Raw genomic sequence first — 13,253 nt, forward strand, 5'->3', positions numbered from 1 at the left:
AAATGAGATGAGATGAGAATTTTTGGATGGAAACTTTTTTCAAACATGCCGATTTTACAGTGGTGCACAAGACATTCATTAAGGTTTTGGTCAACAGATTATCTCCACATTTTCGGAATTTGATTTCCAGAGAGTAAGAAGCTTTATTGAAAAATCATAGCCTATTACCCAATAATTGGTTCATGGCATAAACAAGAAGGTTAGGACCTGCAACTTTACAAAGTAAATATGGAAATATCCTATGATAGATTAGAAGAAGAAGAAGAAGAAGACTAGAGTGGAACTATTAAAAATTTTGGAGGCCTTTGTTACGGGCTCTATGGGATGGCCCAGAGGAGTACCAGAGAGTCTCCGTAGTTGGAAGGAACAAGAGTGAAGTAGCTGAAGTGAAGATGAACTGTCGAAGAGAAGGGAACTAGGGTTATGGCATGGAACTCGAAACGTACCGTATGAAGGAAGATCAATGTGCACCGTTTCAATAAGCAAGGAATGCAGCGTTGGGAGGCTCAGAAGATGAATGACTACATGATGCTTTTACTTGTTATGCTTTCGTTTATTATTAAGTCCTTGTCGTTTATGTACTTGAATTTAATCACTTTCTATTTTACATTTTGTTATGTAGTTACACGTGTATCACTGCCATTTGACCAGTTGGTTAGTAGTGCTGCAATATGTACGCAAGAAATGGCAGAGAATAATCATCTGGAAACTTGAAGAATTGGCTATTGAATTTGGAGGTTAAGGGGCCCTCGAAGAACCCTGTGGCAACTTGCATTTCTCAGTTGCTTTTTATCAAACACCTGCATTTCCGTCTCTTCTATTACATTTTTCTGTTGATTTTGTTCTTTCCATTCCACAGAATTCCAACTCAACCTAAAAACACCTTCCATTAAACCAGAAATCCATACACAAACTCAAAGAACCCTTACAATTGGTATCTAGAGCCTACGCTCATCATGGCAGAGTGTGACGCCCCCAGATTCCGCTTGGGATCGGACGGACATCTGAAGTGTCGAGACATGCAACACGAGGTTACCTGTCCCCGTTCATGACATATAAGATGCAATGTTCCTAACATGCATCTAGCATTATGCAATATTCGCATCGGATAATTTTTTATTTTTTTTTAGCAATACTATGCAACAAACTTATAATATCTCAAATACTTAAAACATACTTCATACATAAAGATATACTAAACAACTGAGATTACAATACTAGTCTAAAATGGTTGTGAACAAAAGAGTGCTGAAAATTGAACTCCACAAAATACAAGTAGTAACCTAAGGCAACTACATCTAAGTTGCACCATTGCTTAGTTGACCGTTTCAAGTTGGTCAATTCCCGGTTCTCTTTTAGATCCTGTAACAAGATCTCTACCATTCGGAGGGATTGGTAGTTAGGACTACCACAGTGAGATTTGATTACAAATCTCAGCAAGTTAACAAAAAAACCTTCACACAAGTTAATGATTCATGCATGACAATAAAGACATGAATGTACAATCAAAGTCAATAGTAAACATGACATAACATGTCATGAAATAATAAGCATAACATGACTTGACATTACATGGCATGAAATAATAAGCATAACATGACTTGACATAACATGGCATGAGCTGACATAACTTGAACTGAAACTGAAACTAAAACTTAGCTTGATGTGACACAAACTTGAAACTTGACATGAACGTCAACTTGAACATAACATAACATGAAACATGACTTGAACGTGAAATATATGAACTTGGAATCTTGCTCAGTAGACTTAATTAAAAAGTGACTATACGGGTGCTACACAGGTCCCCTTGAGCCTTGTGTCCCTGCCGATTACCACATCACAATACAAGTGTCTATACCAGTTGTGAGTGTGTTAATACGTACTCCACAATTTTTGTGGTCCCACGTATTCTACGTGTTACAATTGTTGTGTCTCACGTAGTGTATGCTCCACAGTTGTTGTGGCTCTATACTTCATACTCCACAGTTGTTGTGGCCACATGATTTATTTGTGCCACACTTGCTGTGGACACACAAAAAATAAAGTGGCTTCATCGGTGTTAGTGTCTGGCGTGCTCAGGTGACCAACTAGTTAGGCCCCATTCTCAACTTGTTGACTGTACTTCGTCAACCCAGAAAATTTCACACCTATTTAGACACTCCACATGAATAAAGGAATTCCACTAGGATATTACCCTATCCTAACGCTTAGTGTCTTGATTGAAATGAATAACTAAACAAGATTGTTCTTGAGGTACACAAATTGTATTCGAGACGAGATGACATGATTACGAAAAGACAAAAATCTTGACGTAGCATACGTGACATGAACGAAAGACGACAAACATGACATATGTCAAGACATGAATGAAACAGACAACATTTCATAACATGACATGCTTGTAACAGACAAAATTTTGTAACATGGAATAACATGTAACAAACAATATTTCATAACATGACATAACATGTGACCATGACATACATGTAATGGATGGCATACATAATGTGACGTACTTGCAACAGATGTAACATGAGACAGAATATATTATGTAACAGATAAGTATTTTGTGACAAGAATAATTCGTGTAAAAGATAAACATAGGATGACATATCACGGCATGGCATATAAAACAACATACGAACATAAATTGTAGTTTCCTTGCCCATCACACATATACAGTAACCTGATAGTAAGTTAAGAGCTAACTTACTTCGATAGTCGCGTTCTACGATAATAAGCGTGAAACACGAGGAACTGTAAGAGGGTATTCTAAAAGTTAGAAATTAATTAATAACAATTACAAAAGTGAAAAGAGGCAACTTAGATTAAAATTACCATTTTACCCTTTACATGTGAGAAAATTATCAATTTACCGCTAACTTAAGTATTTCACATCCTAACTCCAAAAGTTACCAAAATTTACATTCCTCATATAAATTTTATCCTAACCTCAAATATCAACTCAGAAAATTTAAAACCATTCACTACTATGGAAAACTCACTATGGCCGAAACCTACATAGGCCATTTCTTTTGATTTTGGTTCAATTCTTTCAAAATTCAAAACTCATAATTAAACCAAAATTTTGTAACAAAGATCTTCCTATTCTAAGTTTAAAAACACACTTAAAATATCCATTAAGAAAAATATAATCATCAACACCAAACTTTTTGTAAAAAGACGCAAACGTTTTAACAAAAGTAAACTTTTCAATCACAAGTTTTGACCTTAATAAAAACATCTCCAAGAATTCCAAAAATAGTAAAATCTTACTTCTAACATATTCATAACATCATCCTAAGATCAAACATGCTTTAAATCATCAAACAAAGTCACCAAAAATCACAAAGCAACACTTGAAGTTCTTGGTTTTAAACTTAGTCCAAAACAGAAACTTTCTCTCAACTAACTTTGATTAATCTCTTGATCCATTGCTTAAAGACATGTGATATTCAAAATAAAATAGTACATGGTTTAACAATGTGTCCTAAAGAAGATCCAACAATCAAACTTAAAATCACATGGCTAAAATTCAATAAAAGATGCATCTAACTCAGAAACATCAAATTCTTAGGCCTAACCAAAATCCTCTTGCATAGAAACTTCTATCTTTAAAAATAATACTAAATATCTTCGAAATAACATCCTAACATGTATATAAGAGGCTTAGGATCATCATATAAAAATATCAAAGCCTCTGGAATAAGATTAAACCACGAAATATTATAACTTTCACAAAACAAAAACTATTTTTCCACTTCCAGTTTTTAAGTTTCTAAATCTAAAGAAATCTATCATCAAAAGCTTTAGTCATGCAATAAAACCTCAATGCACATTCCCAAACATAAGATAACAACACTCCATAAAATGTTTGGACCAAGATATGTCCATTAGCTTGGTCAAAAGTTCCAAAACGTAACATACTCTCCAGTTTTACTCCTAGAATGACCTTTCCATGGTTAACAATACTTTTGACCAATCAAATGAGCATGGAATGAGACTAATAAGATATCCACAGAAACTAAACTCAAAGAAGAACAACTTATGTGAAGGAATCATCCCGCTCAAATACTTACAAAGGGTAAAAAATAGCCATGTAAAAAGACCCAGAAATCTACCCGTGAGAGCTCTTTTGGGTTTTCTCTCTAAGAACGGGGTGAAGAAGAGATACAATGGAACGAAATGTGCCTTGCACGGCTTTAGACTCCTGGAGGGGGAAGTTGTGGGCTTGAATGACCCTTGATTGGAGTTGCCTATATGACATAAAGTAGAGAATAGTGAGAGGCATGGACTGTCTGCAGCAGCTGTGAGAGATGGAGGTTGATGGAGTGGATTTCTCTTTCACATCATGACACTATTGGGTGCAGCCAATGGCAGTGGATGGTCTGCCATGTGGAGGAGCAAACTTCTCCAAGAAACTTTGCCAAGGTGGCCAATTTCGTGGGCCTTGGTGGGCCCCAACTAAGTGGGCTTCAATTGGGGGTTTAAAGAGGGTTTGGTTCGGGTTTGAGATGCTATCAAGCCCAAAACTAATTTTTATTGGCCCAATCAAATTTCCAAGGTTTAGAAGGTTGAATAATGATGTCATAATAAGAATTTTATTAATTAATAGCATGTGGAAGTGATTTAATCAAGTGATTAAAAACAATGCTAGAAATCGGGTTAGAAAGGGTTTGGATGCCAACTTTAGGGTTTGGGGAAACCGTTTAGGGTTTCAGTTTCAATCAAGCTTTTGGGGTTGCAATTGGTTTCTAACCATTTAGGGTTTTTTTAGGATTGAAACCTTCCTTGGTCTGGCACAATCTGGCTGAACAGATGAAACAAAATTTTGCTAAGGTGGCATGATCTCACACATTGATTTCCTTCACCAATCTATCTAATGGTTCCTTTTTGTGCCAAGTGTCTAATACCATTCACTATTTGTCGCTAAGATCTTGCCAAGTGTCCAAATAAAACTTCACTAACCTAATTTGGACATTCCACACTGTGATTTTGAAATCACTGTACTAGGTGCGCTTATCGAGGTTACTATTCACTCTAAAAAAAAGCATAATAAACTTAGTAATGAAACATTCTAAATATTTATATTAACTTATAGTGAAAATCGTTTACATAAATTCAACCCCGGAGTGCCCCTAAAAATAATTTCACAATTTCCAACAGACGTTTTGTCCGGAATTATGAAAATAGGCTATTGCGTCATAAATCCTAAATAATCCACTGAGTCTAATGGCGTAGACCATAATGCATTTTGACACTTCTAACCACCTCAAATAATTAAACTCATAAATGTAGCACCATAGTGAGTGATAACACTAATTATGATGACAAATTGAGCGATTGGTTGATTCGTAAAAACTTATAGGGTTTTCACGAGGTTCCTAAGGTCAGTAGAAATTCGAGCGGTGAATTTCTTGTGGGCTATTACACAGAGCACACAAGATCTAGCAAACAACAACAAGAAATGCTGGCTAATCACGACCAAAGCATACTGGAATTAAGAAAGCAGATGCAACAAATGAATGACATGATGAGGACTATTCTTGTTACCCAGAACCAGATCCAAACTTAGCTAGCACACCGTGAACCTTGTGCTAAAGCTGAATAAGAACACCAGCAAAATCGAATACCCTTGCCCAGGGGTATGAAATTGGAGTTTCCACATTTCGATGGACAGGATCCAGCAGGTTGGATCTTCAAGGATTCCCATTGCTTTGAATTTCACCAAACACTCCTTGCCCATAGATTTCTCATAGCTTCCTACCACATGAATGGGGAGGCTCTCATCTGGTACCAGGATGCAGCTGATACAGAGCAATTTAATTGCTGGCAAACATTCACACAAGCTTTGCTACTCCAGTTTGGACCTACAGCCTATGATGACCCCATGGAGGCCATCACACGACTCAAGCAAACAACCACGGTTGCTGCCTACAAAGGGTAGTTTGAAGCACTCTCAAACTGACTGAAGGGGCTGCCAAATTCTCACAAGTTGAGCTGTTTTCTCACTAGTCTCGAGGATGAGATTAGGCTTCCTCTTCGATTGTTGAATCCCATCAACTTAAATGCAGTGTTTGGCCTTGCAAGAATCTAGGAAGAATATCTGCTTAGTTCCAGGAGAGCAGTGAAACCATGGGGAGATAAAAGCAGTTCATTACAAATTACTAGGAGCCAAAATCAGTATTCAGGGGACATTCGAACCATCAAACCAGCAAACTCACCAAAGAAAGTGTATCCAATGCAGATGGATGAAAAAAGGAAGAAGGGGCTGTGTTTCCATTGTGAAGAAAAGTGGAACCCCTCACATATTTGTAAGTCCCCTAAAATCTATTTTATGCATGCTACGGATGACCATCAGAATGATAAGGGAGAGGATGTGTTTTATGATTCAAATGACTTAACTGATAATGCTCCTGCCCAAGTTATTGAGATTAACCCAAAAATTTCATTAAATGCTTTAACTGGAACCCCATGCCCTAGTACAATGAGATTGATGGGAAAAATTGGTACCTCCATGGTGGCCATTTTGGTGGATTCAGGAAGTACTCACAACTTCTTGGATCCCTCCTTGGTGACAAAGAATAAACTACCTATAGATGGGTCTGGTCAACTTAGAGTTAAGGTGGCAAATGGTGAAGAACTGCAACGTGAAGGGTGTTGTACAGCGGTGCTCACGACTATACAAGGTATTAAATTCTGCCCTTCTTTTTATGTCTTACCATTGGCTGGTTGTGATGCTGTGTTGGAGATACACTGCCTCAAAAGTTTGGGGCCCATAACCTGGGATTTCTCAAGTTTAAGTATGCGGTTTAAGTGGGTAGATAAGTGAGTAGACTTACAGGGTGTTTAGCCTAGTGAGTCCACTTTTACTAATGAGCGTAACAAGTCTCTAGTGACTGCATTTCACAAGGTTAAAGGGCTTTTGTTGCAATTAATGGCCACTGAAATAGAGGCACCTCAAGGAACTTGCAATCCACATATTGACCAATTGTTAGCATAGTTTGTTCAGGTTTTTCATGAACCAATGGGGCTTCCTCCCATGAGGTCTCATGACCATAAAATAGTATGGAAGGATGGCACTAATCCAATTTCTATTCGCCCTTATAGATACCCTCACTACCATAAAACCGAAATTGAGAAAATTGTGATGGAGTTGCTCTCTTCTGAAGTAATTAGACCTAGCTCCAGCCCTTTCTCATCACCCGTATTGTTAGTGAGAAAACATGATGGCAACTGGTGCATGTGAGTTGATTATAGGGGCCTCAACAAGGAAATTGTGAAGGTCAAATTTCCCATTCTAGTAATCGATGAATTACTGGATGAACTACATGGTTCTCGGATTTTTTCTAAGTTAGACCTATGGTCTAGCTATCATCAGATATGGGTGGTCCTAGAAGATGTTCCTAAGACAGCCTTTCGTACTCACAAAGGCCATTATGAATTCTTGGTAATGCCCTTTGGGCTTACCAATGCACCCTCCACATTCCAAGGGCTGATGAACACGATTTTTAGACTTTTTTTTAGGAAATTTGTCTTAGTTTTTTTTTACGATATCCTCGTATACAGCTGTAGCATAGAGGACCATTTCAAGCATTTACAACAGGTGTTAAGCACCCTTGTTTCCCACTGCTTATATGCAAAAAGGTCAAAATGCTCTTTGGGATATTTGAGGTTGAATATTTGGGGCATATTGTGACTAATAAGGGAGTTAAGGCTGACCCTAAGAAGGTGGCAGCTATGTTAAGCTGGCCTGTACCTACAAACACCAAGTCCTTGAGGGGATTCTTGGGTTTGACTGGTTATTATCGTAAATGTATCAAGGGGTGTGGTCTTATTGCTGCACCACTTACTGCACTACTTAAGAAAAACTCCTTTACATGGAATGACAAGGCTACCAAGGCCTTTAAAGAATTAAAAATGGCAATGACCTCACCACCTGTACTAAGACTACCTGATTTTTCCCAAACCTTCACTGTGGAGTGTGATGCCAGTGGAGATGGCCTAGGGGCTGTTCTTATGCAGCAAGGTCAGCCCATTGCATTTTTGAGCAAGGCTTTAAAAGGAAGGGCTCTAACCCTATCAACTTAAGAGAAGGAGTTCTTAGCCTTAGTCACTGTAGTTCAAAAATGGAGACCTTATTTATTGGGTCAAGCTTTCAAGGTTAAAACTGACCAGCAAGTTTTAAATTTCTGTTGGAGCAAAAGGTGGGTACTGTGGCCCAATAGAAGTGGATCACAAAATTATTGGGCTATGATTTTAGTATCGAGTACAAGCAAGAGAAAGAAAACAAAATGGCGGATGCCTTATCAAGAAGACATGAAGCTGACAACTGTATTGAGGGCTCATTGGCAGTTATTACCTTTCCAACTCCCATTTGGATTGATGAGCTAAAAGGCAGCTATTCAGGTTTTGTGGAAATGCAAGACTTGTTGGCTAAGTTCCAAGCCAACCAAGCCGCACCTAAAGGTTATACCCTTCAATAGGGGTTGCTGCTGAAAAGGGCAGATGTGTTATTGATGCACACTCAGCCTTCAATGTAACACCCTGTATTTTAGTGTATTTTTACTGAAGGATTATTTTTATTTATTCAGAAATTTATTCTCGTATTTTAAAATTGGTTGGATTTTTAGTGAGTTTATTTTTATGATTTCAATTTGGTGAAAAATATTTTTATGTGTTTTCTTAATATTTATTTATTGTTATGCATTTAAATTGCTTTTAATATTTAAATTAATTACTGTGGGATTTAATTATTTCAATTTGACTTTACCATTACGTTTAAATTATTTTATTTAACTTGTGATTTTGAAATCGTTTCCGTTGGATCCTTTTTGTGACCCAAGTTATGAGGATTGGACCTCATTTATTTTTCCTCTATTTTTCTTTCATCTTTTCCTTTTCTCTTTCTTTTCTTTTCTTCCTTATTTCTCCTTCGGTTTCCTTCTCCCGCGCGAACTGCTCCCCCTCCCTTTCTCTGTCCGTTTCCTTCTTCACCACCCAGCGCCGCCGTGAGCCGGCGGTGGCTGTCACCGCCCAGCCTGTTAGCTTCCCCAGCCGCCGGCGACCCTACCCCACCAACCTCAGCTCCATTCGCGCCGCCGTTAGCCACCACGAGCCCATTGAAGCCGCGACATTCTTTCCGCCGCTGCGCCGGCGTCTCACCACCATTGGCCACCATCTTCACACCACTTCATCTTCGACTTCTTGGCAACCCATTGGACCCAACCCCACCTCTGATTTGTCACCGGTGAAGCACAACCAACCCCATTTCCGTTTTGGGTATTTTTGGCCTTAAACCACCCCTTGTGCCGTCACCCACTGCCAACCTTCACCACCACTAGCTTCACCGTATCATTTTTGGGTCTTCGTTTGTCTCCGTTGAAAAGTAGGAATCTGTGACCCACGGCCACAGTGTATTTTACACTGTCCTACAGCTGTTTTTCCACTTCTGGCAGCTTCGTGATCCTTCAAAAATTGTTATATAGCACTGTAAGTATTTTCCAAAGAATTCTTGTGAATTTAATGTATTTTTGCACTAACACATTTCACTGCATTTGAACTGTTGATTGGTTTTGCCGGACTGAGTACGAGGAGTACGGGGGTCGGATGGATTGGTGATTGGAGTTGTTTGGTTGGATTTGATTGGGTTGGTTATTGATGGTTGTTGATTAGTGTCGGTACATGTACATTTCATGATATCATGCATGATCATGTTTGTAAAGGAAAACTGGGTTTTCGTGTATTGCATTCATGTTCATGTGTTTATGAAAACTGGATTTTCTTGTGAGAATGGAATTCGAGTGCGTGTGTATCATGACCCCAAGCCGAGATGCGGCATTATCTCGGTGGAGCTCCTCTGGTTACTCGGGAGCGGAATATACTAAGTAACGTCCCCTGGATTTTCGCCGGGCGACAATGGGATCGGACGAGAGATTCGTGCCGACTCCGTGGTCCTTTTGCTGGCGGGGACTAGAGGATGTCTGCCCATGAACGTGCTGGGCGCAGAACTGGGCATCGCTTGTTGCGTAGTGGGTGCTCGGCCATGAACGCGCTGGGCGCGGAACTGGGCATCGCTACGAAGCCAGGACGTGCGGATGGTCCCAAGGGGAGGCCATGGTGCATAGGGTAATAACGGATTAATTGGCTATTTTCTGGGAAAATAGTGTGTGTTGGATTTTTTGTAAACCATTTTCTAGGAAAATGTTTTACGGATTATATTTGGGCCAAACGGGGTTTTGGCGTGTGTTGGAAAATCATCATTTTCGGGAAAAATGACGTTTTGAGGAAAAATGCATATTTCATCATATGCATGCATGTTGGTTGCATTAAATGCATTTTACTCCTAAGGATTATTTGGGTTATACTTACCTGCAGTACGATTTTGTGGTAACGCAGACTTTGATGCAGATGAAGATGAGGGTGAGCCTGAGGAGTCGGCTCCGCCCGATGAGTGATTTGGGATCACTCATTTGTATTTTGGGACATGTGTCAAACTTTATTTTTGGATGACTGTATAACTATTTAAACCCTTTTACTGATGTTTACTTCTATTTAAATTCTGGTACTTAGTAGACTTAAATATCCGCTGCGTTGTTATTGTACACTGTCGCATGTACACACACTTGGTACTTTCGTTGGGATGCGTGACCATGTTGTCATCATCCCGGCATCTCGATTCCCGTGTTTCCTTACATGGGGGTCGGGGGCGCCACATTCAAAAACAAGGTTCTCAAGTTTATTCATGAGGACCCACAGGCTGGTCACTTAGGATTTCTCAAAACTTATCAACGGGCCAAGAGAGATTTTTACTGGAAAGGGATGAAGAAAGATATAAAAAAAACAGTTCGAGAATGTGATATTTGCCAAGTTAATAAAACAGAAAATGATCTCTAACCAAGACTCCTCCAACCACTTCCTATACCGAGTCATGCTTGGGAAGCCATTTCCCTTGACTTTGTGGAGGGTCTACCTAATTCCCAAGGAGCCACAGTCATATTGGTTGTTGTCGACAAGATGACCAAATATGGCCATTTTATAACACTATCCCACCCTTATACAACAGCTAGAGTGGCTCAAAAATCTTTTCAGGAGGTGTTCAAACTCCACGGTCTTCCTAAAACTATAGTTTCTGATTGGGATCCCATCTTCCTCAGTTTTTTTTGGAAGTCCTTATTTGAGCTCCAAGGCTCCACTTTACATTACAGCTCCGCTTACCATCCTGAAACGGATGGTCAAACAGAGGCTCTTAACAAGACCTTGGAAGGTTACCTACGGCGCTATGCAGGGACTAACGCCAAGAGTTGGGCTTAATGGTTGTCTATGGCAGAATTTTGGTACAATACCTTTTACCACACGGTTACAAAAATTTCACCATTTGAGGCCCTCTATGGTTATAGCCCTCTTAAACTACTTACATACATACTAGGAACAGGATCCAACAACTTAGTTGACACTCTACTGCAAAACAGAGAACAACTCAAAGCAGTACTTAAACAAAACCTAGAAGCTTCTCAAGGAAGGATGAAGCTTTATGTGGATAAAAGAAGAACAAAGTGGGAATTTAATGAGGGGGACTAGGTCTACCTCAGGCTTCAACCATACCGCCAGAAGTCTATGGTTACTCATCAGAACCTCAAACTCTCACCGAGGTTTTATGGGCCCTTTTGCATCCTCCAACGCCTGGGGAAGGTAGCGTACAAGTTGGATCTACCGACTTCATCAAAGATCCACCCAGTTTTTCACGTTTCATGCCTGAAACAAAAACTAAGGGATCAAATCAGCCCCCTGCCACAACTTCCCCCAATGAACTCGGAGGGGAAATACTTCTTGAGCCCGAAGCGATTGTGGATAGAAGACTGAAACAACATGGCTACAAGGCCATCACAGAGGTTTTGGTGAAATGGATTGGGGCTTCTGATGAGAATAATACTTGGGAGTCTCTCCGGAAATTGCGAAACATATACCCACACCTTGTGGGTAAGGTGCTTTAAGGGGAGGAGATTGTTACGGGCTCTATGGGATGGCCAAGAGGAGTACCAGAGAGTCGCCGTAGTTGGAAGGGACAAGAGTGAAGTAGCTGAAGTGAAGATGAACTGTCGAAGAGAAGTGAACTAGGGTTATGGCATGGAACTCGAAACGCACCGTTTGAAGTAAGATCAAAGTGCATTGTTTCAATAAGCAAGGAACGCAGCATTGGGAGGCTCAGAAGATGAACGACTACATGCTATTTTTACATGTTATGTTTTTGTTTATTCTTAAGTCCTTGTCGTTTACGTACTTGAATTTAGTCACTTTCTGTTTTACATTTTGTTACGTAGTTACACGTGTATCACTGTCATTTGAGCAATTGGTTAGTAGTGCTGCAATATGTACGCTAGAAATGGAAGAGAAGAATCATCTGGAAACTTGAAGAATTGGCTATTGAATTTGGAGGTTAAGGGGCCCTCGAAGAACCCTATGGCAACTTGAATTTCTCAGTTGCTTTTTATCAAACACCTGCATTTCCGTCTCTTCTATTACATTTTTCTGTTGATTTTGTTCTTTCCATTCAACAGAATTCCAACTCAACCCAGAAACACCTTCCACTAAACCAGAAATCCATACACAAACTCAGAGAACCCTTACAGCCTTTGGTTTCTTGGCTCAAATGGACATCATTGGTCTTGGATTGCATTCCCTCCCCTTATCTGCTAAAATCTTTGGAGGCCTTTGAAACACATGATACAGGGATTCCTGGCTAGGTTTGAATACAAAAAGCATTTCATCTCATTTCATCTCATATCATCTAATTGTTATAATTTTCCTAAATTCTCATACAGAATACAATAAACAGTTCAACTTTTTCAAATCTTAAAAATAATAATAATATTAAAAAATAATATTATAACAATATTTTATTCAACTTTCAACTTTCTCTCAACTCACTATCAAAACCTCCCAAGTGGTAAGATAAGGTGGTCCTTTGTTATCCTACCTACTTATCCTAATAGAAGAGGTACAGAGAAGAAATTTAAACTGTGTTCTTCACCTGTTCCCAGGCTTCTAAATGAAGAAAAGCTATGGTCCTTAATAACGCGATTGGCTTGAAGGAAGCCTCATTTCCTTGGCAGTTCTCCGAACACTAGTAGACTACTGTCCTTTATCCTCTCTATGAGAAGTTAGTCTACAATGAGTTGTTACTTCTGTAAGCTGAGACATGATAATTTACTGCGCTTTTTTTTCAAGGAAAAAAAAAAGGTTATGATTGG

This window comes from Juglans regia, chromosome 7 (assembly GCF_001411555.2).
Source record: "Juglans regia cultivar Chandler chromosome 7, Walnut 2.0, whole genome shotgun sequence".
NCBI lineage: Eukaryota > Viridiplantae > Streptophyta > Magnoliopsida > Fagales > Juglandaceae > Juglans > Juglans regia.